Below are 22,920 nucleotides of genomic sequence, written 5' to 3'. Positions count from 1 at the left end.
AACACCACAGTTCAAAAGCATCAATTCTTCAGTGCTCAGCTTTCTTTATAGTCCAACTCTCATATTCATACATGACTACTGGAAAAGCCATAGCTTTGACTAGACAGACCTTTGTTGGCAAAGCAACATCTCTGCTTTTTAATAAGCTGTCTAGGTTGGTCATAACTTTCCTTCCAAGGAGCAAGCGTCTTTTAATTTCATGGCTGCAGTCACCATCTGCAGTGATTTTGGAGCCCAAAAAAAGAAAGTCTGTCACTGTTTCCACTGTTTCCCCATTTATTTGCCCTGAAGGGATGGGACCAGATGCCATGATCTTCGTTTTCTGAATGTTGAGCTTTAAGCCAACTTTTTCACTCTCCACTTTCACTTTCATCAAGAGGCTCTTTGGTTCTTCGCTTTCTGCCATAAGGGTGGTGTCATCTGCATATCTGAGGTTATTGATATTTCTCCAGGCAACCTTGATTCCAGCTTGTGCTTCATCCAGCCCAGCATTTCTCATGATGTATTCTGCATAGAAGTTAAATAAGCAGGGTGACAGTATACAGCCTTGATGAACTCCTTTTCCTATTTGGAACCAGTCTGTTGTTCCATGTCCAGTTCTAACTGTTGCTTCCTGACTTGCATACAGGTTTCTCAAGAGGCAGGTCGGGTGGTCTGGTATTCCCATCTCTTTCAGAATTTTCCACAGTTTATTGTGGTCCACACAGTCAAAGGCTTTGGCATAGTCAATGAAACAGAAGTAGATGCTTTTCTGAAACTCTCTCACTTTTTCGTTGATCCAGTGGATGTTGGCAATTTGGTCTCTGGTTCCTCTGCCTTTTCTAAATCCAGCTTGAACATCTGAAAATTCATGGTTCATGTACTGTTGATGCCTAGCTTGGAGAATTTTGAGCATTATTTTACTATCATGTAAGATAAGTGCAGTTGTATGGTAGTTTGAGCATTCTTTGGCATTGCCTTTCTTTGGGGTTGGAATGAAAACTGACCTTTTCCAGTCCTGTGGCCACTGCTGACCTCTTCCTAATTTTTTATATATTAGTAGTTAGATCTGTTTTTTATATATTAGTAGTTAGACGTGTTTGATTCAATTCTGGATTGGTTTTACAGGAGAAGAGGCAAGAGCACTTTAGAAGATTGCTTCCTGTTTGTGGTAGCTGACCACCAAGTTGGCCCCTGTTGCCCCTCACTTTTTTGTATTCATGTCCTTGTATAGTCAGTTCTCTCCCAAACTGAATAGAACTGACTTGTAAACCAATGGTACATACAGAAATATTACTATGTGACATAAAAGGCTTTGTAGATTTTTCCTCTCTTTCTCTTGAATCACTCAATCTGGGGGCAGCCAGATGTTCTGGCAGATGCACACACTCAGTGGCCCTAGGGGAGGCCACATGATGGATTGAGGCCTCCTGCCAATAGTCATGTGAGTGAACCATTATGGAGGTGGACCCTCCAGCTTCAGACAGGAACTCAAATGGTTGTTACCTTAGCTGATGTCTTGACTGCAACCTCAAGATTCCTTGAGCTAGAACTGCCCAGCTAAACCACTGTTGAATTTGTGAGCAGAGAAACCATGTGAAAGTATAAGTATTTGTTTTAGGCCACTAAGCTTTGGAGTGATATGTTACACAGTAAAAGAAGAAAAAAATCACTAGTGTATCACAAACTGTTTTCTGGAAATACTTCTAATGATGCTAAGATTGATCAATGGTTTCAGGTGTTGTCAACCTGACCTATCCATTATAGAGTTTTCCATGAACATTTCACCTAATGTTGTTAATAGCCATTGATGTTTACTGACTACATTTATTATTTTATTGGGGATTGTATATAATTTCTTCTATTTTTATTAATTGAGATTCTTAAAAACTTGGAAGTTTTATGTAAGCTAAATTAAGAGACATTTTAAAAGTTTTATGTTGGTTTTATGTCTCCTTCATTGATTGGCCTAAATGAATTAAAAATTAGTGTTTTCAAACTAGAACACTGAAAATTAAAATGACAATGTGGTTAAGGTGAGGGGATCTTTATGATGCTAAATAAACTAAATGATGTTAAATAACTAATCTGTTCTGTTTTTCAAGGATGCAACTGGCTGCTTTGATATTAAGTGGTAAATGAGATATGAGATTCAGAGAAAACATTGCTCACTGTAGTAGCCAGTGAGTGCTGATATTTACTGGATGAACAGTCTAACATGACTACCAGCATTTTCTGTTCCATTCAGCTTTAAAGAGTCTCCTGGGCTAAGTGTTTTGCAAAGTAGCAAACATTATTGCCTGTGTAGTTCTTATTGTAATCATTTAAACACGATTTTATGTAATCACTTCTGGGCTATAAAATAGTGCAATTCCCAAAGCTCTAAGGTCATCTAAAATTATAGCTAAAATTGTATACAATAACTGCCCACAGTTTCAGAAATTATTCCCAGCAAGCTCTAGTTATGAGAATGGATTTCCCTCACTCTTTAAAAAGATCACCTGTCACATATTATATTTTCTAAATAAATAAATCTATTATAATGTTTTATTTCTTAGGATTGGGACTAGTTACACGCCAGTGTTTTGCTTTAAATGGTTTTCAACCATTTCTTCAGGGAAAGCTTTTCTATATGGTAAGATTTTATTTCACGTTTTGTGAAAATATACTTTTTTGGGGGCAAGAGTCACATTTTAAATGTTCGTCTTAGAAGTATGTATTCTTTACTCACATTAGCTTTGATCAGTTACCACCATCATTAACTTACTTTTAGGATTTCCCCTTCATTCAGTTAAGTTCTATTTCCCAAACATTTACTGAATATTTTCTAGAGGCAAAGCTTTATGCTTATAAGATATAAGTTGGTAGAGTTACAACTGCAAAAGAGTGCAAAAGAGAAGATACAGTGCCCAGTGTTCATTCAAAATGGTCAGTCATCAAAATGATATCTTCCATGGTCTGGAGAGTCAAAACTGGTGGGAAAATTGCAAATTTTAATTTACAAATTATAAGAAAATTTAGGAGAAAGGATTATTATTTCTCAATTGCTTCATAGAGGAAATAATTATGAATAAGCCTCGGAAAAGGGAAATTTAGATAGCAAAGAATGAAGAGGTGAAGGGGACATTCCAGGTAGTAGAAATTTAGAAGATCAAGGTACTTGATCTTCTAATTTACTTTTGAAACAGTTAAGTGATCTCATCCTTGCCTGAAAAACTTAACTTTTCTTATCTGGTGCTGTAATGATCAGTGCATGTGTGTGTGTATGTGCATGCCAAGTTGCTTCAGTCGTGTCTCACTCTGTGAGACCCTATGGACTGCAAGCAATCCAGATTAGCTGATTGGTGAGGCTGGAGCAAAGTTTGTGTGGACAATTCTTGTGCGAGATAAGGTTGGAAAGAATATAAACTGACTTAAAGAGAACCACAATCAGCATCTCACTAGGTATCCAAGTGCTTGGGCTTGATATTTTACATGTTTGTATATGCTTCTACAACTAAGTGATTCTGCTTATTTTAAAAAATATAAACAATACTCATAATGTCTCTTACTAACATGTTATACCAGTACTATCATAGTGAACACAAGGCTGCTAAATGTACGCTTCCACCCTATCTAGTATCTTCTTTGGGAAACCACTTCCTTCTGCCCAACCTTTGTATAGGAAGGACCATTTCCACTTCTCCTGTTCCATTATATTCTGGGAGATAACCTCAGGATGAAGCCAAAACGCGTACGAGGACAGAACTGATAATTGGAGATGAACTGAGCTTATAGAACATTGCATTTAGTCCTTGGAGCAAGTTATTCCTGAAGCTAGAATAGTCCTTGAGCCTGCAGATGAATGAACCGACAAATTATTTTTCTTAATTACGTTTGAGTTGGATTTTCCATCATTTACAATGGAAAGAGTCCTATGTGTCCTTATTATCAATAACTTGCTCCCGAAGCTATTCTGATGGGCACCCTCTGGGGATACAGAGACCAGTCAGTCTGTCACCTGGTGAATTTTACATCTTTGTATGATTATAAGCTTCCTCAACCCTTCTTGGAATGTTTTCATTCACTTTGTTGATGAAGCCAAGTTTCTAATTTCCCTCCTGTTTTATCCATCTTTTCAGTGGACATTGTGTCAATTCTCCTCATTTACTGAAACTGCAGTTAGGACACAAAATGGTCAACTAAGACAGCTCATTGAGTGATAAGTTCATGTCTGCCCCCCTATTTGAGCAATATTTAAAAATTCAAAAGCCGTGTTTACCATTTTAACAAATAGCACCATGTGACACATTATATTGCACCTGCCATCTCTTCAGATTCCTAGCCAAAGTTTTGGGGGTATCACAAGAATTGAAAGGTGTGAGTCAAAGGCTACTTGGTTCATTGTTTCCTAAGGTTGTCCATGGTTCCACTGAATCTGTCTTTGGATTGGCAGGCCACAGAGTTGCTCTGGGATCTGAAACGGCACTCACTGTTTTCACTCAGGAGAAAAGGATTTTCTTTAAATCATACACATAATGTGGGTTTTAAAAAATCAGATGATCCTCAACAAACAAGGAGGAATGAAGGGAAATTATTTTTCAACCAATTGTCACTTTACTTTGGACATTTTGGGGGAAGATTTACTACGAAATTGACTTTTGAAACAGTTAAGTGATCTCATCCTTGCCTGAAAAGCTACACTTTTCTTATCTGGTGCTATAATGATCAGTGTGTGTGTGTGCATGCCAAGTTGCTTCAGTCGTGTCTGACTCTGTGAGACCCTATGGACTGTAGCCCGCCAGGCTCCTCTGTCCATGGGGTTCTCCAGGCAAGAATACTGGAGTGGGTTGCCATTTCCTTCTCCAGGGGACCTTCCCAACCCAGGGATTGAACCCTCGTCTCTTATGTCTCCTGAATTGGTAGGCAGGTTCTTTACCACTAACGCCACCTGGGAAGCCATAATGATCAGTAAAGAGTATTAAACAAGCTGATTAAAACAGCTTTATTGTAAAACCTAATCACTAAATATAATTATCTCCAGGATAACTATTTTCACTATCACTAATTTAAAAGAGCATTTATGGATCCAGTGTAAAAAGATACTTAAACATAGAAAATTAAATCTATAAAGCATCTTCAAATAGGTTAAAAAAAAGGCCTAGGCATTCATAAAAATGTTCAATAGCTTACTAAAGAGTCTTTAGTTGCTCTCTTATGTACTATTAACTGTTAAAATAGTCATCATTTAAAAGAAATGATATGTTTAGATTTAAATATGTTGACCTTGAAGTAATACTTCAAGTAATCCTTTTTTGGATAAAAAAAGAGATGTGGTGGTTAGCTGTGTCACACCGAGAATGAGGACAGGGAGAAGGGCATCCTGGATTTGGCACAAGAACACCTGAGATTCCTGGGAGGGCAGAATCAGGGAGCAGCAAAGAAATAAGTGGTGGAGTCCAAAGGAGAAAATAGCAGATGAAATTTTGTCAGTGGAGGTGTTTGAGAATTTTCACAGCATGTAATGCCAGGGCCAGGTAATTGAACTTTTTGGATCACTTGGAAAGATTATTTAATTACTCTAGCCTTAATTTTCTTGTTCCAATTATCTTTCACTGAGGAACAAACCAGCTCCAAGGGTAGCAGTTTAAAACAATAATTTATTTTGCTCACAAATATGCAACTTAAGGAGGGGGTCTGTATTAGTTTTCTATGGCTGCTGTAACAAATTACCACAAATTTAGTGGCTTAAAACAACACAAATGTACTGTCTCACAGTTCTGAAGGTTAGAAATGCAACACAGTTAACCACTAAGCTAAAATCAAGTGTTGCGAGGTTATACACCCTCCTGGAATCCATAGGAGGGAATTGGTTTGTCTTTTTTAGCTTCTAGAGGCTGTCTGCCTTCCTTGGCTCATAGATCCCTCTTCCATCTTTAAAGCCAGCAACAGTAAGTCAAGCCATTCTTCCACTGAATCACTGTGACCTTCTCCTGCTTCTCTCTTTCAAGGATCCTTGTGATTGCATTGGACCTACCCTAGATAATCCAGAATGAATCTCTCTACTTAAGGCCAGCTGATAAGCAATCTGAATTCCATCTGCAACCTTAATTCCCCTTTGCCATGTAAGACTCCCTACTCACAAGTTCTGGAATTCAGGAAGTAAATCCTGGTCCATCATTCTGCCTACTACAGGTGCAATGGAGATGATGGCTTGTCTCTGCTCCACACAGCCTTAGTTGGGCTGGTTGGACTGGGTCTGGAAGATCTGCTTCCTGACAGTTCACTCCTGAGTGAACATGAACTGGCAGGTGGGTGCTGACTTTCTACAGGGAGCTCAGTTCCTCTCCATGAGGGCGTCTCTGTGGAGCTACACTGGCTTCCTCACAACAATGATGGCTGGCTTATAAGGACTATTATTCCAAAGGACAGGAAATAGAAGCTGCTGTCTCCTAAGGCCTGGACCTGGAAATTGACAGTGTCAATTTCATCTTATTTAGTTGGTCCAAGTAGTCAGAGTGCCCATCTGGATTCAAGGGGAAGGGGCAGAGACCCCCAAGTCTCAGTGACAGAAACATCAAAGAATATGATAACCTTAATTCTCCATATTCCTCACTGGGAAAATAGGGATAATCTTTACTTACAGTATTGCTGTAAGAATAAGAAATGAGGCATGTAAGTCGGCTAATGACATTCCTACTATTTGTATAACAATGAATGGCAAGGAAGACTCTCAATGTCTGTTGAATATTTGGATATATATGAATAGATAAATGTTGTGCTTAATATTTGGGGGTAGGAAAAGAGTGTTAAAAGATTACTTTCCTTCTCCCCAGAAAATGTATATGTGCACTTCTGTACACTCTTTGGTTGACCATTTCAAGGGGTTTGCAGACTAGTTAAAGGGCCTTAGCACTAACACACACAGTAACAGTAGACTGGAATACTGCGGGGCTGTTGTACATGTGCTGTGGGGCGTAATTTGGCTTTATTTCCTTTTTAGATCTGGGGTCAGGGAGAGTTTTCATATCTGCTTCCAAGATAGCCTGCTTTGCTTTTTTTGTAAAATCGGAGATATGGGGAAAAGATGTTCCACTAAAACTATTAAATGTGCTTTGTCTGTTATTTCATTTTTTCTGCTTAAATAAAGGAAATGCTATTAGATAACAATCATCTTTAAGAAAAGAAGGGACTGAATGTTTTCATTTTCCTTAAAGCTTTTAATCTTTCATTATACTTTTTTTTTTCACTTTGGTTCAGTGTATATATGAGTAATTGTACTTTTATGTAATTAATCATTAATTGTTTCAGTGGCATTTTTTATTTTAACTAAAAGCTTTATTTTTCCCTAATGATCAAAGTCATAGATACCCCTGAGAATTTAAACAATTCTCATAAAATAAAAGGGGAAAAATTTTTATAACATGGAAGGATAACCATTACTAATAGTCTGGAAGATGTCCTTCCAGGCTTATTACCATGTTTATATACACATAAAACAAAAATAGGACCAGCATTGTAGATACTATGCAGCTGTTTTCTTTCTTCCCTAAATATATTAGGCACATCTTTCTATGCTAATGCTTGTTTATCTAAGCACTTATTTTATCTTTTTTTTACTGAGGTATAGTTGATATATAATTATTGTATGAGTTTAGGTATGTAATATAGTGATTCATAATTTTAAAGGTTATACTCCATTTATGGTCATTTTAAGATATTGCCTGTATCCCCTGTGCTGTACAATATATCCTATAGTTTATTTATTTTATACATCGTAGTTTCTGCCTCTTAATTGCCAATTCCTGTCTTGCCTCTCTCTCCTTTTTTCCCCACTGGTAACCACTAGTTTGTTTTCTATAACTATGAATATGTTTCTTTTTGTTTTACTGGCTTGTTTTATTTTTTAGATTCAACATATAAATGATCTCACATAGTATTTGTCTCTGTCTGACTTATCTCATTAAGCATAATACCCTCCAAGTCTATGCATGTTGCTACAAATGGCAAAATTTCACTCCATTTTATGGCTGAGTAGTATTCCATTAGCTATATATATCACATCTTCTTTATCTATTCATCTATTGATGGGCTCTTAGGTTACTTCTGTATCTTGGCTACTGTAAACAATGCTGCCATGAACATTGGTGTGCATGTATCTTTTCAAATTAACATCTTCATTTTCTTTGGATATATACACAGAAGTGGAATTTTTGAATCATACAATAGTTCGATTTTTAGTTTATGGAGGAATCCCGCTTCTACAGTGGTTGCATCAATTTATATTCCCACAAACAATGTACAAAGGTTCCCTTTTGTCCCCATTCTCACCAACATTTTGATTTGTTGTCTTTTACATGATAGCCATTCTGGCAGGTGTGAGGCAATACCTCACTGTGGTTTTGATTTGCATTTCTTTTATGATTAAAGATTCTGAGCATCTTTTATTGTGCCTGTTGGTCATCTGTAAGTCTTCTTTGGAAAAATATCGATTCAGGTCTTCTGATCATTTTTTAACTAGGTTGTTTGTTTCTTTGATGTAGGGTTGTATGAGCTGTTTATGTATTTTGGAAATTAACCCCTTGTCAGTCTTATCATTTGCAAATGTCTTTCCCATTCAGTTCTACCTCACATATTTAAGTGGTTGGATAATATTCTGTTATGTGAATGTATCAGAATCTGTTTTACCAAAAAATAAAACCCTTAATTAGAAGATTTGGGCAGGAGGGGGCTGTGACATATTACTGAACACATTTATAAAAGAGATTATTTTGTCTCTTCTTCCCTCTCCTCCTCTCCAATTTATCCTCATATTAGTTTCCCTGGAAGACTTCACTAGGAAATGTGCCTTCATGATTGCCCCTTGTCATTTGTTTTTATGCTGCCACAATCTGCAGGGGTTTTCTGCTGAAACAGCTCTGAGACTTCAGAGACCTGGGATCGAATATAAATACAATGCCCAATGTATAACTCTGGGCAATTTCTTTCTTTTTTTTTTTTTCTCAGTAGTTTTTCTTTTTTTCTTTTTTAAATTTTATTTTATTTTTAAACTTTACATAATTGTATTAGTTTTGCCAAATATCAAAATGAATCCGCCACAGGTATACATGTGTTCCCCATCCTGAACCCTCCTCCCTCCTCCCTCCCCATTCCATCCCTCTGGGTCGTCCCAGTGCACCAGCCCCAAGCATCCAGTATCATGCATCGAACCTGGACTGGCAACTCATTTCATACATGATATTTTACATGTTTCAATGCCATTCTCCCAAATCTTCCCACCCTCTCCCTCTCTCACAGAGTCCATAAGACTGTTCTATACATCAGTGTCTCTTTTGCTGTCTCGTTTCTGGACTCCTTAATATGCAAAGGAGGTAAGTGCATTAGATGGTCTCTGGGGCTCTGAGTCCTCTCTACTTGAGTTTCTTGAAACTACCACATGCTAAGCACTGCACGGACTTTCCAGATCGTCTTCATACTAATTCCAAAAGATAGATAATGGAATCCCTGTTTTTTACACAGAGTTGAGGGAGATAGAATGTGAGAGCCTGAAGGTAAGAAGAGAGTCTGGCATTATTACCTGAGAAAGCAAAAGAGTTGGAGAACCTGAGCTCTTAGAAGCAGCTTTCAGTTAAGTTCAGTTCAGTTCAGTCGCTAGTCGTGTCTGACTCTTTGCGACCCCATGAATCGCAGCATGCCAGGCCTCCCTGTCCATCACCAACTCCCGGAGTTCACTCAGACTCACATCCATCGAGTCAGTGATGCCATCCAGCCATCTCATCCTCTGTCGTTCCCTTCTCCTCCTGCCCCCAATCCCTCCCAGCATCAGAGTCTTTTCCAATGAGTCAACTCTTCGCATGAGGTGGCCAAAGTACTGGAGTTTCAAGTTTAGCATCATTCCTTCAAAGAAATCCCAGGGCTGATCTCCTTCAGAATGGACTGGTTGGATCTCCTTGCAGTCCAAGCAGCTTTACCTACATTGAAACCCTGGAGTTTGTGAGTACTTACCCATTTATAGTCCAGTTTCACAAATATTCTCTCAGTTCTGCTTACCCAAACTATGTGGGTATGTTAAAAAAAGGTATTTTTATTCTCATTTTCAAAAGTGATAAACAGAGAAGTGATTTGTGCAAGATTATAGAGACAGGAAGTGGTCTTAGAATTAATTGCTGGTGAGAAAATCACAAAGCCAGGCTTTCAGTTCTAATTATGGTGATCATTTGCATAATTCATATTTCATTACTTCCTGACCCACGGACGGAACTGAAGTCTCCTGCTCTGCAGAATGATTCTTTCTGTCAGGGAAGCCATCAGGGAAGCATACTGCATTACTTAAACTGACTATGCTAATTCCCCAGTTACTATAGAAAAAAGGACCCTGAGTGGCTGAGGGGCGGGGCAGGGGCAAGACTGACATCTTTGCCTCATTATGCCCTAGCCCCACCCCAACACCGTGAGGGCCACCAACACCATGAAGATCTGGACTTCAGAACACATTATTGACCACTTATGGAAAACTGTTATAACAGCTGCAATGCAGAAATATCCAAATGCTATGAACCCAAGTGTGGTTGGAGTTGATATATTGGACAGACACATAGATCCCTCTGGAAAGCTGCATACGACAGACTTAGCACAGAGTGGGGACTGTCTTCCACTGTGAAATCAATTATTGGTATAGCAAGAACCAAAACATATGTGTAAGAATTTTCTGTAGTGGGTCTCGTAGAGAAAGCCATGGAATTTAAATATGAATGCTTCATTTACAAATATGGTTTCAGTAGATGAGACACTTATATATAGACCACATCCTCAAGACCCAGAGAGCACTATTTTGACTCAAGAAGCCATAATTAGGGTGAAAGGAGTCAGTCTGGGCAGTTGCCTCGAAGGGTTGATGGCGAGTACCATATTGTCAAATGCTAATAAAGGCTGAGAAGTCATGGAGTAGGTAATACATAAATTAAATGCTGAAATGGAGGAATTGACAGCTTTGGTAAGAAGGAGCAAATGGACACCAATGGGAACAGCAGTATTTGTGAAGAAGTGGTAATGAAAGTTGATACACAACATGCAGTTCCCCAGGTCTCTACAACCAGCATTATATTTATTTGTTATTTAAAACATACAACTTTATTTTAGGTAGGATTCTTTTTTTAATAAGCTGAAGAAAAGGTATGTGACTTGATCAAAACAAAGAGGTGCAGAGTTTCTAAATAAAAGGGACCAGCTGAAATTAGTGTTTTCTGAAATTAAGACACTTGCTCCTCTGAAGAAAAGCTATGACAAATCTAGACAGCATATTAAAAAGCAGAGTCATTATTTTGCTGCAAAAGTCCATATAGTTAAAGCTATGGTTTTTCCAGTAGTCATGTACGGATGTGAGTTAGACCACAAAGAAAGCTGAGCATTGAAGAAGTGATGCTTTTGAACTGTAGTGTTGGAGAAGGCTCTTGAGAGTCCCTTGGACTGCAAGGAGAACAAACCAGTCCATCCTAAAGGAAATCAGTCCTGAATATTCATTGGAAGGACTGATGCTGAAGCTCCAATACTTTTGCCACCTGATGCAAAGAAGTGACTCATTGGAAAAGACCCTGATGCTGGACATGATTGAAGGCAGGAGGAGAAGGGGACGACAGAGGATGAGATGGTTGGATGGTATCATTGACCCAATGGACATGAGTTTGAGCAAGCTTCAGAAGTTGGTGAAGGACAAAGGAGCCTGGCATTGCTGGAGTCCATAGGGTTGCAAAGAGTTGGACACTACTGAGCAACTGAACTGAACTGAAATGAAATTACTGGTTTTGAGGATTTCAGTGTTAATGTGAAATTTCATCAGTTTTTGAAAAGTATACTTGGAAATTGATATTGGCTGATTAAATCTCCTTAAGGTAGAATCTTAAAGCTTTTTGTGCATTAGAACTCTACTTGGCTTTATACCAATGCCAGAACCAAGCAGATCCACCTCTACATATGCACCACTGCCCTGCTGCAGTAAACTTAGAGAACTTACATGCAGGAACTCACTTTTAAGGAGAAATTGTATTTTAAAAAGACATCAACTGTATAAAATAACTTGCTCTGCTATAAACCACAATTAAAAATCATAGCATTTTAATTTCATACTCAAATAACATTTCTGGAGTAAAAGTTATCACAAAATAAACAGCTCCAACAAAAGTATGTTTTATTATGTGTTAAAGAGTACTGTATTGATTTGCCAAGTTCTGTAACTTAGTGATGGTATTATCTTCCTTGGATTTGCACTTTATGACTTAGTATGGTGTATTGTGGACTGATTATGTTAACTGAAAAGATGAAGTCATTATCAGAATTTTGCCACATTCTAACTTAAATAGAAGAACAGCTATTCACATCTTTCAGCATTTCCAAGCATCAGAATCATGGTTCTGTAATTGGTAAAGCATGATATGTTAGGCTGCTGCTACTGCTAAGTCACTTCAGTCGTGTCCAACTCTGTGCCACCCCATAGATGGCAGCCCACCAGGCTCCCCCATCCCTGGGATTCTCCAAGCAAGAACACTGGAGTGGGTTGCCATTTCCTTCTCCAATGCATAAAAGTGAAAAGTGAAAGTGAAGTCGCTCAGTCGTGTCCAACTCTTAGCGACCCCATGGACTGCAGCCCACCAGGCTCCTCCATCCATGGGATTTTCCAGGCAAGAGTACTGGAGTGGGGTGCCATTGCCTTCTCCAATATGTCAGGCTATTTTCATATAATTATTTTTGAAGTAATTACGACCACAACACATGTTTGTTATGTGAAGAGCTGCACATCATTTGAAATTACTCAAATGATGTCTTGATCTGAAGCATAAGTCCAAAGGACTTAATGTTTTTAATAATACTGTGTCACTGCAGGGGATGGGGGTAGTGGAGAAAACAAAACAAATAATAAGGTGAAAAAAGCATTGGCCTAAACTAACCACTATGTGAATTGCTTTGCAGCTTTTATTTATGGAAATCCTTGATTTGGATGCCAGAGGGAAGCTGCTGAAAAACAATCCAGTGTGTATATATATATATATATATATATATATATAGTATTGCCTGTTTGTTTCCAAGGCAAACCATTCAATATCACAGTAATCCAAGTCTATGCCCCAACCAGTAATGCTGAAGAAGCTGAAGTTGAATGGTTCTATGAAGACCTACAAGACCTTTTAGAAATAACACCCAAAAAAGATGTCCTTTTCATTATAGGGAACTGGAATGCAAAAGTAGGAAGTCAAGAAACACATGGGGTAACAGGCAAATTTGGCCTTGGAATATGGAATGAAGCAGGGCAAAGGCTAATAGAGTTTTGCCAAGAGAACGCACTGGTCGTAGCAAACACCCTCTTCCAACAACACAAAAGAAGACTCCACACATGTACATCACCAGATGTACATGTACATCACCACAAAATCAGATTGATTATATTGTTTGCAGCCAAAGATGGAGAAGCTCTATACAGTCAGCAAAAACAATACTGGGAGCTGACTGTGGCTCAGATCATGTGCTCCTTATTGCCAAATTCAGACTTAAATTGAAGAAAGTAGGGAAAACCACTAGATCATTCAGGTATGACCTAAATCAAATCCCTTATGATTATATAGTGGAAGTGAGAAACAGATTTAAGGGACTAGATCTGATAGACAGAGTGCCTGATGAACTATGGAATGAGGTTCGTGACATTGTACAGGAGACAGGGATCAAGACCATCCCCATGGAAAAGAAATGCAAAAAAGCAAAATGGCTGTCTGGGGAGGCCTTACAAATAGCTGTAAAAAGAAGAGAAGTGAAAAGCAATGGAGAAAAGGAAAGATATACCCATCTGAATGCAGAGTTCCAAAGAATAGCAAGGAGAGATAAGAAAGCCTTCCTCAGCGATCAATGCAAAGAAATAGAGGAAAACAACAGAATGGGAAAGACTAGAGATCTCTTCAAGAAAATCAGAGATACCAAGGGAACATTTCATGCAAAGATGGGCTCGATAAAGGACAGAAATGGTATGGACCTAACAGAAGCAGAAGATATTAAGAAGAGGTGGCAAGAATATACAGAAGAACTGTACAAAAAAGATCTTCACGACCAAGATCATCATGATGGTGTGATCACTCACCTAGAGCCAGACATCCTGGAATGTGAAGTCAAGTGGGCCTTAGAAAGCATCACTAGAAACAAAGCTAGTGGAGGTGATGGAATTCCAGTTGAGCTATTCCATATCCTAAAAGATGATGCTGTGAAAATACTACACTCAATATGCCAGCAAATTTGGAAAACTGAGCAGTGGCCACAGGAGTGGAAAAGGTCAGTTTTCATTCCAATCCCAAAGAAAGGCAATGCCAAAGAATGCTCAAACTACCGCACAATTGCACTCATCTCACACGCTAGCAAAATAATGCTCAAAATTCTCCAAGCCAGGCTTCAGCAGTACGTGAACCGTGAACTTCTAGATGTTCAAGTTGGTTTTAGAAAAGGCAGAGGAACCAGAGATCAAATTGCCAACATCTGCTGGATCATCAAAAAAGCAAGAGATTTCCAGAAAAATGTTTATTTCTGCTTTATCGACTATGCCAAAGCCTTTGACTGTGTGGATCACAATAAACTGTGGAAAATTCTGAAAGAGATGGGAATACCAGACCACCTGACCTGCCTCTTGAGAAATCTATATGCAGGTCAGGAGGCGACAGTTATAACTGGCCATGGAACAACAGACTGGTTCCAAATAGGAAAAGGAGTACGTCAAGGCTGTATACTGTCACCCTGCTTATTTAACTTATATGCAGAGTACATCATGAGAAATGCTGGGCTGGAGGAAGCACAAGCTGGAATCAAGATTGCCGGGAGAACTATCAATAACCTCAGATATGCAGATGACACCACCCTTATGGCAGAAAGTGAAGAGGAACTAAAAAGCCTCTTGATGAAAGTGAAAGAAGAGAGTGAAAAAGTTGGCTTAAAGCTCAACATTCAGAAAAAGAAGATCATGGCATCTGGTCCCATCACTGCCTGGGAAATAATTGGGGAAATAGTGGAAACAGTGTCAGACTTTATTATTTTGGGCTCCAAAATCACTGCAGATGGTGATTGCAGCCATGAAATTAAAAGACGCTTACTCCTTGGAAGGAAAGTTATGACCAACTTAGATAGCATATTCAAAAGCAGAGACATTACTTTGCCAACAAACATCTGTCTAGTCAAGGCTATGGTTTTTCCAGTGGTCATGTATGGATGTGAGAGTTGGACTGTGAAGAAAGCTGAGTGCTAAAGAATTGATGCTTTTGAACTGTGGTGTTGGAGAAGACTCTTGAGAGTCCCTTGGACTGCAAGGAGATTCAACCAGTCCATTCTGAAGGAGATCAGCCCTGGGTGTTCTTTGGAAGGACTGATGCTAAAGCTGAAACTCCAGTACTTTGGCCACCTCATGCGAATAGTTGACTCATTGGAAAGACTCTGATGCTGAGAGGGATTGGGGGCAGGAGGAGAAGGGGACGACAGAGGATGAGATGGCTGGATGGTATCACTGACTCGATGGAGGTGAGTTTGAGTGAACTCTGGGAGTTGGTGATGGACAGGGAGGCCTGGCGTGCTGCAATTCATGGGTTGCAAAGAGTTGGACATTACTGAGCAACTGAACTGAACTGAACTGATATTTTCTATTTTGTATCTAGCAATTCCCTGGTGGCTTTGATGGTAAAGAATCCACCTGCAATTCAGGAGACCTGAGTTTGATCCCTGGGTTGGGAAGATCCCCTGGAGGAGGGCACTGCAACCCACTCCAGTATTCTTGCCTGGAGAATCCTTGGACAGAGAAGCCTGGCAGGTACACTCCTGGGGTTACAAAGAGTCGTACATAACTGAGAGACTAATCAAAGCACAGCACAGCAGGCAGTTCATTATCAACCAGTAAATAAGAATATCTTTGATTCTTGCAATTGTTGCATTGAGTATTTTTGTTAAAAGCTCATGAGCTCTTGCCTATTTCACAGTACTTAATATGATAAACTTTGTCAGGTTTCCTATAAAAGAAACCAGTTAATGTGTGTACATAAACCACAAAAATAATTTACCAAAAATTTTAAAACATAGTGTTTTTCTACTTAAAATATCATTTAGCTTGAGACTTACGATATTTGTAAAAGCAAGTTAAAATCAATAAGGTTTATTAATTTTTTTATAAACAAAAATGGTGTTTACAATTAAAATAATATTTCAACTAAACAGAACATTGATAAATATTGATATTTAATGATAAGTTGCCTTGTATAATGTCTGAAAATTATACTTGTTCTGAAAAGTGTCAATACCCTAATGATAAAAAGATTTCTAAACAAACAAACAAACAAAAGGACCCTGAAACTTATAATTAAGAGATATAGATTGGCAAGAAAATATTTTGAAAAATCAATGTACAAAATTTATATAGACTATTCCATTTTAAATTCTTAAAATTAAGTTACAATTTTATTTTATAACCATTTTTTTAACTTACTGCCTCTTTTCATCTTTTAATATTACATTTAGGATATTGGTAATGAGTATTCTTTAAAGTGATCAATGGCCTCTGCTCAGCAGCTGAAGATTTGTCAAGGGAATAAGAAGAAATACTTACCAGTATAATGAATATCTAGTTTTAGTTCAGTTTGTGAACAGATGACAGGCCCCTAGCTAGGTCCATGAGGGAACTATTTTGCTTCCTGAGTTTTTCAGAAAGCAAGATAGTTCTTGCTTAATTATTCTTAAAAATTTTTTTTATTGGAGTATAGTTGATTTACAATGTTGTGTTAGTCTCAGGTATACAGCAAAGTAAACCTTGTATGTATAAATATATCCATTATTATTTTTTTTTCTTTTGGATTCTTTCCTCATATAGGCCATTATAGAATAGTAGAGTTCCCTGTGTTGTACAGCAGATTATTATTAGTTATCTATTTTATATATAGAAATGTGTATATGTCAGACTTTATTTTTCTGGGGTCCAAAATCACTGTATGGTGATTGCAGCCATGAAATTACAAGACGCTTACTCCTTGGAAGGAAAGTTATGACCAACCTAGACAGCATATTCAAAAGCAGAGATGTTACATTGTCAACAAAGGTCTGTCTAGTCAAGGCTATGGTTTTTCCAGTGGTCATGTATGGATGTGAGAGTTGGACTATAAAGAAAGCTGAGTGCTGAAGAATTGAACTTTTAAACTGTGGTATCAGAGAAGACTCTTGACAGTCCCTTGGACTGCAAGGAGATCCAACCAGTCTATTCTAAAGGAGATCAGTCCTGGGTGTTCATTGGAAGGTCTGATGTTGAAGCCGAAACTCCAATACTTTGGCTACCTGATGAGTAGAGCTGACTCATTTGAAAAAATCCTGATGTTGGAAAAGATTGAGGGCAGGAGGAGAAGGCGACGACAGAGGATGAGATGGTTGAATGGCATCACCGACTCAGTGGACATGGGTTGGGTAAACTCTGTGAGTTGATGATGGACAGGGAGGCCTGGTGTGCTGCAATTCATGGGGTCGCAAAGATTCGGACACGACTGAGCAACTGAAGTGACTGACTGACTGATGTGTATATGTCAGTCTCAATCTCCCAATTTGTACCTCTCCCACTTTACCTCCTGGTAACCATTTTTATGTGCTGTGTGCTTAGTCGCTCAGTCTTATTCGACTCTTTGCAACCCCCTGGACTGTAACTTGCCAGTCTCCTCTGTCCATAGGATTCTCTGGGCAAGAATATTGGAGTGAGTTACCATGCTCTTCTCCAGGGGATCTTCCCAACCCAGGGATCAAAGTCAGGTCTCCTGCACTGCATGCAGGTTCTTTACCCTCTGAGTCACCAGGGAAGCCCAACAATTATTATGGTAAGTACAAATCAAATTATTTAGACTAACTTTCTAATCAAGTACAATTTAAGGTTTCTGTTGCAGGACTTTTAATAGCTGCTTTTCATCCTAATTTCATCCATTGCTGCATTTTAAAAGCTTCCCATATACAAAGCACACAGGAATTTCCCATCTAAGAGGACTATGAAATGGGAATGTGCTTACTCATTGCCCTAAAGTCTCCCTTATGGCATTATAGCTCAAGTCCTACTTAGAAAACAGGCAAGAGACCTCTGAAGTCTCTTAGGACATATTCTATCTCTGTGTATAAACACTGTGCCTACTTGGGATTGGTTTTATGATCTCACTTTTTAAACCTCTACTTTTATCCCAACTAGTTCTGGTTTCAATTACATAATTGGCTCAGCTGTCTTAATAAGCTTCCAATGCAGCTCCCTCTTAGGAACTGCCTTGCTCTCTTTTTTCTTCCTTCCCTTTCCCCTAATAAACAGTCATTTTAAAATGAGACTCTTACCTTGCCATGGACTTCATGCTATCTTCTCTAATTTTACCAAGTACTCTTTCTCTTTTCCAAGTAGATTTCCCCCCCTATCTCTATGGTCTTCTATCAGAATTCTTTTGTCTCCTCAAACAAAGGGAGAATTTGTTGTTTGCCCAAGTAATTCTCTCTCTCTCTCTCTTTTTTTTTTTAAGTTTCAGCTTTATTGAGACAGCTGATCATATGGTAGCTATTTTTAATTTTTTTGAAGAAATTCCACATAGGTTTCCATAGTGGCTGGATCAATTTATAGACCCACAAATAGTGCACAAGGATTCCATGGGACTGCAAAGAGTCAGGCACGACTGAAGCTGCTTAGCACGCATAGTCAATTAACAATGCTATGATAATTTCAGGTGAGCAGCCAAGGAACTTAGCCATACATATACTTATATCCATTCTTCCCCAAACTCCCCTGTTGAGAGGCTTTTGATGATTCAATCTCCTTACTTGTTATTGGTCTGTTTTGATTTTCCATTTCTTCATGATTCAGATTTGGTAGATTGGGTGTATGTTTTTAAGAATTTTTCCATTTCCCCCTAAGTTGTCCAATTTGTTGATGTATAATTGTTCATTTCAGTCTCTCACAATCTTTTGTAGTTCTGTGATACCAGTTGCAAAGTCTCCTCTTTCATTTATAATTTTATTCGAATTCTTGTTCTTTTTCTCTTGGTAAGTCTAGCTAAATGTTTGTCAGTTTTATTAACTTTTTCAAAAAACCAACTCCTGACTTTCTTGATCTTTTCTGTTGTTTTCTGGTCTCTATTTCATTTATTTTGGCTCTGATCTGTATCTCCTCCCTTCTGTTGACTTTGGATTGAGTTTATTCTTGTTTTCCTAGCTTCTTGATGTATAAAATCAGCCTGTTTATTTGAGCTTTATTTGGATTGAGTTTATTCTTGTTTTCCTAGCTTCTTGATGTATAAAATCAGCCTGTTTATTTGAGGTCTTCCTTTTTTTCTTAACGCAGGCTATAAACTTTCCTCATAGAACTTCCTTTTGCTCCAGTCCATACATTTTAGTATGTTATGTTTCCTTTCCATTTTTGTTTGCTTCCCATATTTTTTGATTTCCCACTCAATTTTATCTTTGACTTGTTTGTTTAATTTCTGCATATCTGAACATTTTCCAGTTTTTCTTCTTTTATTGATTGTGGTTAGAAGAGATGCTTGGTATAATTTCAGTCTTTTAAAATTTGCTAAGACTTGTTTTGTGACCTAATTTATGATCCATTTTGGAGAATATTCTGTATATAGTGGAGAAGAATGTGTATTCTGCTGCTGTTGGATGGAATGTTCTATATATCTCTATTAGGTCTGTTTGGTTAATTTGGCTTAAAGTATATTCAGGTCCAATGTTTCCTTGTTGATCTTCTGTCTGGATGATGTATCCATTATTTAAAGTGGAGTACTGAAGTTCCCTACTATTATTGTATTGCTTTTAGATTTGTTAGTATTTACTTAATATATTTAAGTATTATGATGCTGGGTGTATATATATTTATAATTGTTATATCCTCTTGATGAATTGATCTCTTTATCATTATATAATGACCTTCTTTACCTTTTGTTACAGTTTTGGACTTAAAGTCTATTTTCTCTGATTAGGTATAGCTATATCTGCTTTCTTCTGTTTCCCATATGTGTGGAATATTTCTTTTCATACCTTCATTTTGACACAATGTGTGCCTTTTTTTTTTGTCTGTACTGCATGACTTGTGGGATCTTAGTTCCTCCACTAAGGACTGAACCCATGTCCTGGGAGTGAAAGCATGGAGTCCTAACCACTGGACCACCAGGGAATTCCCCCAATGTGTGTCCTTGCAGCTGAAGTGAGTATCTTATAGGCAGCATATAGTTGGGTCCTGATTTTTTTGTTTGTTTGTTTGTTTCATTCTGTCACTGTATGTCTTCTGGTTGGAGACTTTAATCCATTTACATTTAAAGTAATTATTGATAGGTGTGGACTTTCTATGGCCATCTTGTCAATTTCTGGCCCTTTTGTAGTTCCTTTGTTCCTTTTTTTCCTATCTTCCTTTGTGAATTTATGATTTTTTATAGTGATATCTCTGTTCTTTTCTCTTTATCTTGTGTGCACATAGTATAAGTTTTTGTTTTGTGGTTATCATGAGACTTACTTGAAACCTCTTAGAGATATAAGCCTATTCTGAACTGGTCACAACTTAACTATGATCACACACAAAACTACACTTTTACTAACAACCCCTCAACTATGTTATGTTTTTAATGTCATAATTTACATATTCTTATATTGTGCATCTGCTATCAAATTAAGGCTTGCCTTGTGGCTCAGATGGTAAAGAATCTGCCTGCAGTGTAGGAGACTCGGGTTTGATCCCTGGGTTGGGAAGGTCCCCTGGAGAAAGAAATGGAAAACCACTCCAGTATTCTTGCCTGGAGAATTCCATGGACAGAGGAGTCTTCAATGGACAGAGAAGCCTGGTGGGCTACAGTCCATGGGGTCGCAAAGAGTCGGACATGACTAAACGACTAACACACACAAATTATTGTAGCTATGCTGTGCTGTGCTTAGTCGTTCAGTCATGTCTGACTCTTTGCGGCCCATGGACTGTAGCCTGCCAGACTCCTCTGTCCATGGGGATTCTTCAGGTGAGAATACTGGAGTGGGTTGCCATGGCCTTCTCCAGGGGATCTAGTTATTTTAAAAGCTTTTGTAATTTAACCTTTATATTTAGGTGGTTAGTAATCACCACTTACATTATAATACATTAATATTATGATATTTTGAATCTGACTATATGCTTACCTTTACCAGTGTGTTGTATATTTTCATATGTTTTCATTTTATTACTGAGCATCCTTTTGTTTCAGCTTGAAGAACTCCTTTCAGTGTGTCTTGTAAAGCACATCTAATGGTGATGAACTCCCTTTAATTTGTCTGGGAAAACCTTTATTTTACTTTCATTTCTGAAGGAAAACTTTACTAGGCAAGGTGTTCTTGGTTAGCAGTTTCCCCAGCAGCTGTGGGGGCCCTGGCTATTGGTGTGTACTACCAGCTCCAGGGACTCACCATAGGTGCATGGCAGTGGAAGACATGTTGGGATTTTGGCTGAGAGCATGCAGGTGCAGAGACGGAGGGGCTAGCTTCAGGCGAGCCTAGTGGTACAGGCTAGTCACTGGGGATAGGGATGAATCTGGGCCTACAAGTAGCTGTGGGAGCCATAACTTTTGGTGTGCAGTCTTATGCTTAAGAAAGTTGAGTTGAGGACAACATTCTAAGGTCCTCGTATAGCTGCTCTTTAGAGCTACCTATTATTTTTTCAGTGTTTGGTACAGTTTGCTTTTCAATCCTTTGAGGGCCCATTTACCATACTCTACTCAATTTAGAATTCAGGCAAGACAGAGAAAGCCTCTTTTAACAAAACTGATTTCTTCTTCCTTATGGGAAGTTATCTGACTTCATCTCTTTTGTAAAACTTTGCTTAACATGGCAAGAAGTAGCCAATACACAAATTCTCAGTTTTTCTGACTAATTCTCTTAGAGTTATAGCCTCTAACAGTTTGTGGCTTATCTCCCAAAATATGGAGGGTCGCAGTTTAACCAAATACTTTTCTCAGCATAATAACAGTCACTCGATTTCCACCCTGGAGTATCTGAGATTTTTATGCTCTATGCCCAATTGATAAGCTAATATCACATACATCTTTTGTTATAGCAATACCACTTTTAGGTACAAAATCTGTATTAGTTAGATACAGGTTTAACTGCTATAACAAAGGTTACCAAGTACTAGTGACTTAAGAAATATGTTTATTTCTTTCTCATGTTGCAGCCATGTAAGCTGACCATACCTAGTATGTCATCTCTATGATGTTAAGGGATTCCCTGGTGGCTCAGATGGTAAAGAGTCTGCCTGTAATGTGGGAGACCTGGGTTTAATCCCTGGGTTGGGAAGAAGAAAATGGCAAGCCACTCTAGTATTCTTGCCTGGAAAATGCCATGGCCGGAGGAACCTGGCGGGCTACAGTCCACGGGGTCACAAAGAGTCGGACACAACGGAGCACCTTCACTTTCACTTTCATGATGTTGAAGCCCAAGTCCCTTCTACCATGTTTCCTTTATCACGTGACTTTCATGTTTTTGCCCAAGTTGGCTTCTTTAGCTCTTGCTGACAGGTTCATGCCCCAGCCAGCAGGAAGAAGAAAAAGGGGAAGTGAAGAGTATGACCCATTTCATTTTGAGTATAATCAGGGAGCTGTGAATGTGACTTTGACTCATAATCCATTGGCCAGAACTTGGTCACATGGTCACACCTAACTTTAAAGGAGCTTGGGAAGTATAGCTTTACTGTGGATGGCTACATGCCCAGTTAACATACTGGGGCTCCATCAAATAAGAAAGAAGAGGAGAATGAGTATTGGAAAGGGCTATCAGTTTTTGTCATATTACTTGACTCTAAATCATATTTCTTTAAAAATATGAAGTCTGTAATCCTACAGTAATGAGTTATATTGGCTCCTCAGTTTTCGTCACTGGGTCTGAAATATTTTACACTCCAAAATACTCAGACTAGAGATTTAGCTCGCCCTTTGGAACTCTCTG

The 22,920-nt window shown here is 38.4% G+C and overlaps 1 pseudogene; it reads left to right on the top strand.

Moving 5' to 3' along the window:
* Nucleotides 1–10,426: 10,426 nt before the first annotated feature.
* LOC102400443 lies at nt 10,427–10,891 on the top strand (annotated as a pseudogene).
* Nucleotides 10,892–22,920: the final 12,029 nt, after the last annotated feature.

Source organism: Bubalus bubalis, chromosome 9 (genome assembly GCF_019923935.1).
Source record: "Bubalus bubalis isolate 160015118507 breed Murrah chromosome 9, NDDB_SH_1, whole genome shotgun sequence".
Lineage (NCBI taxonomy): Eukaryota > Metazoa > Chordata > Mammalia > Artiodactyla > Bovidae > Bubalus > Bubalus bubalis.
Note: the sequence above shows the minus strand (reverse complement) of the source record. Positions and strands in the feature narration are given on the sequence as shown.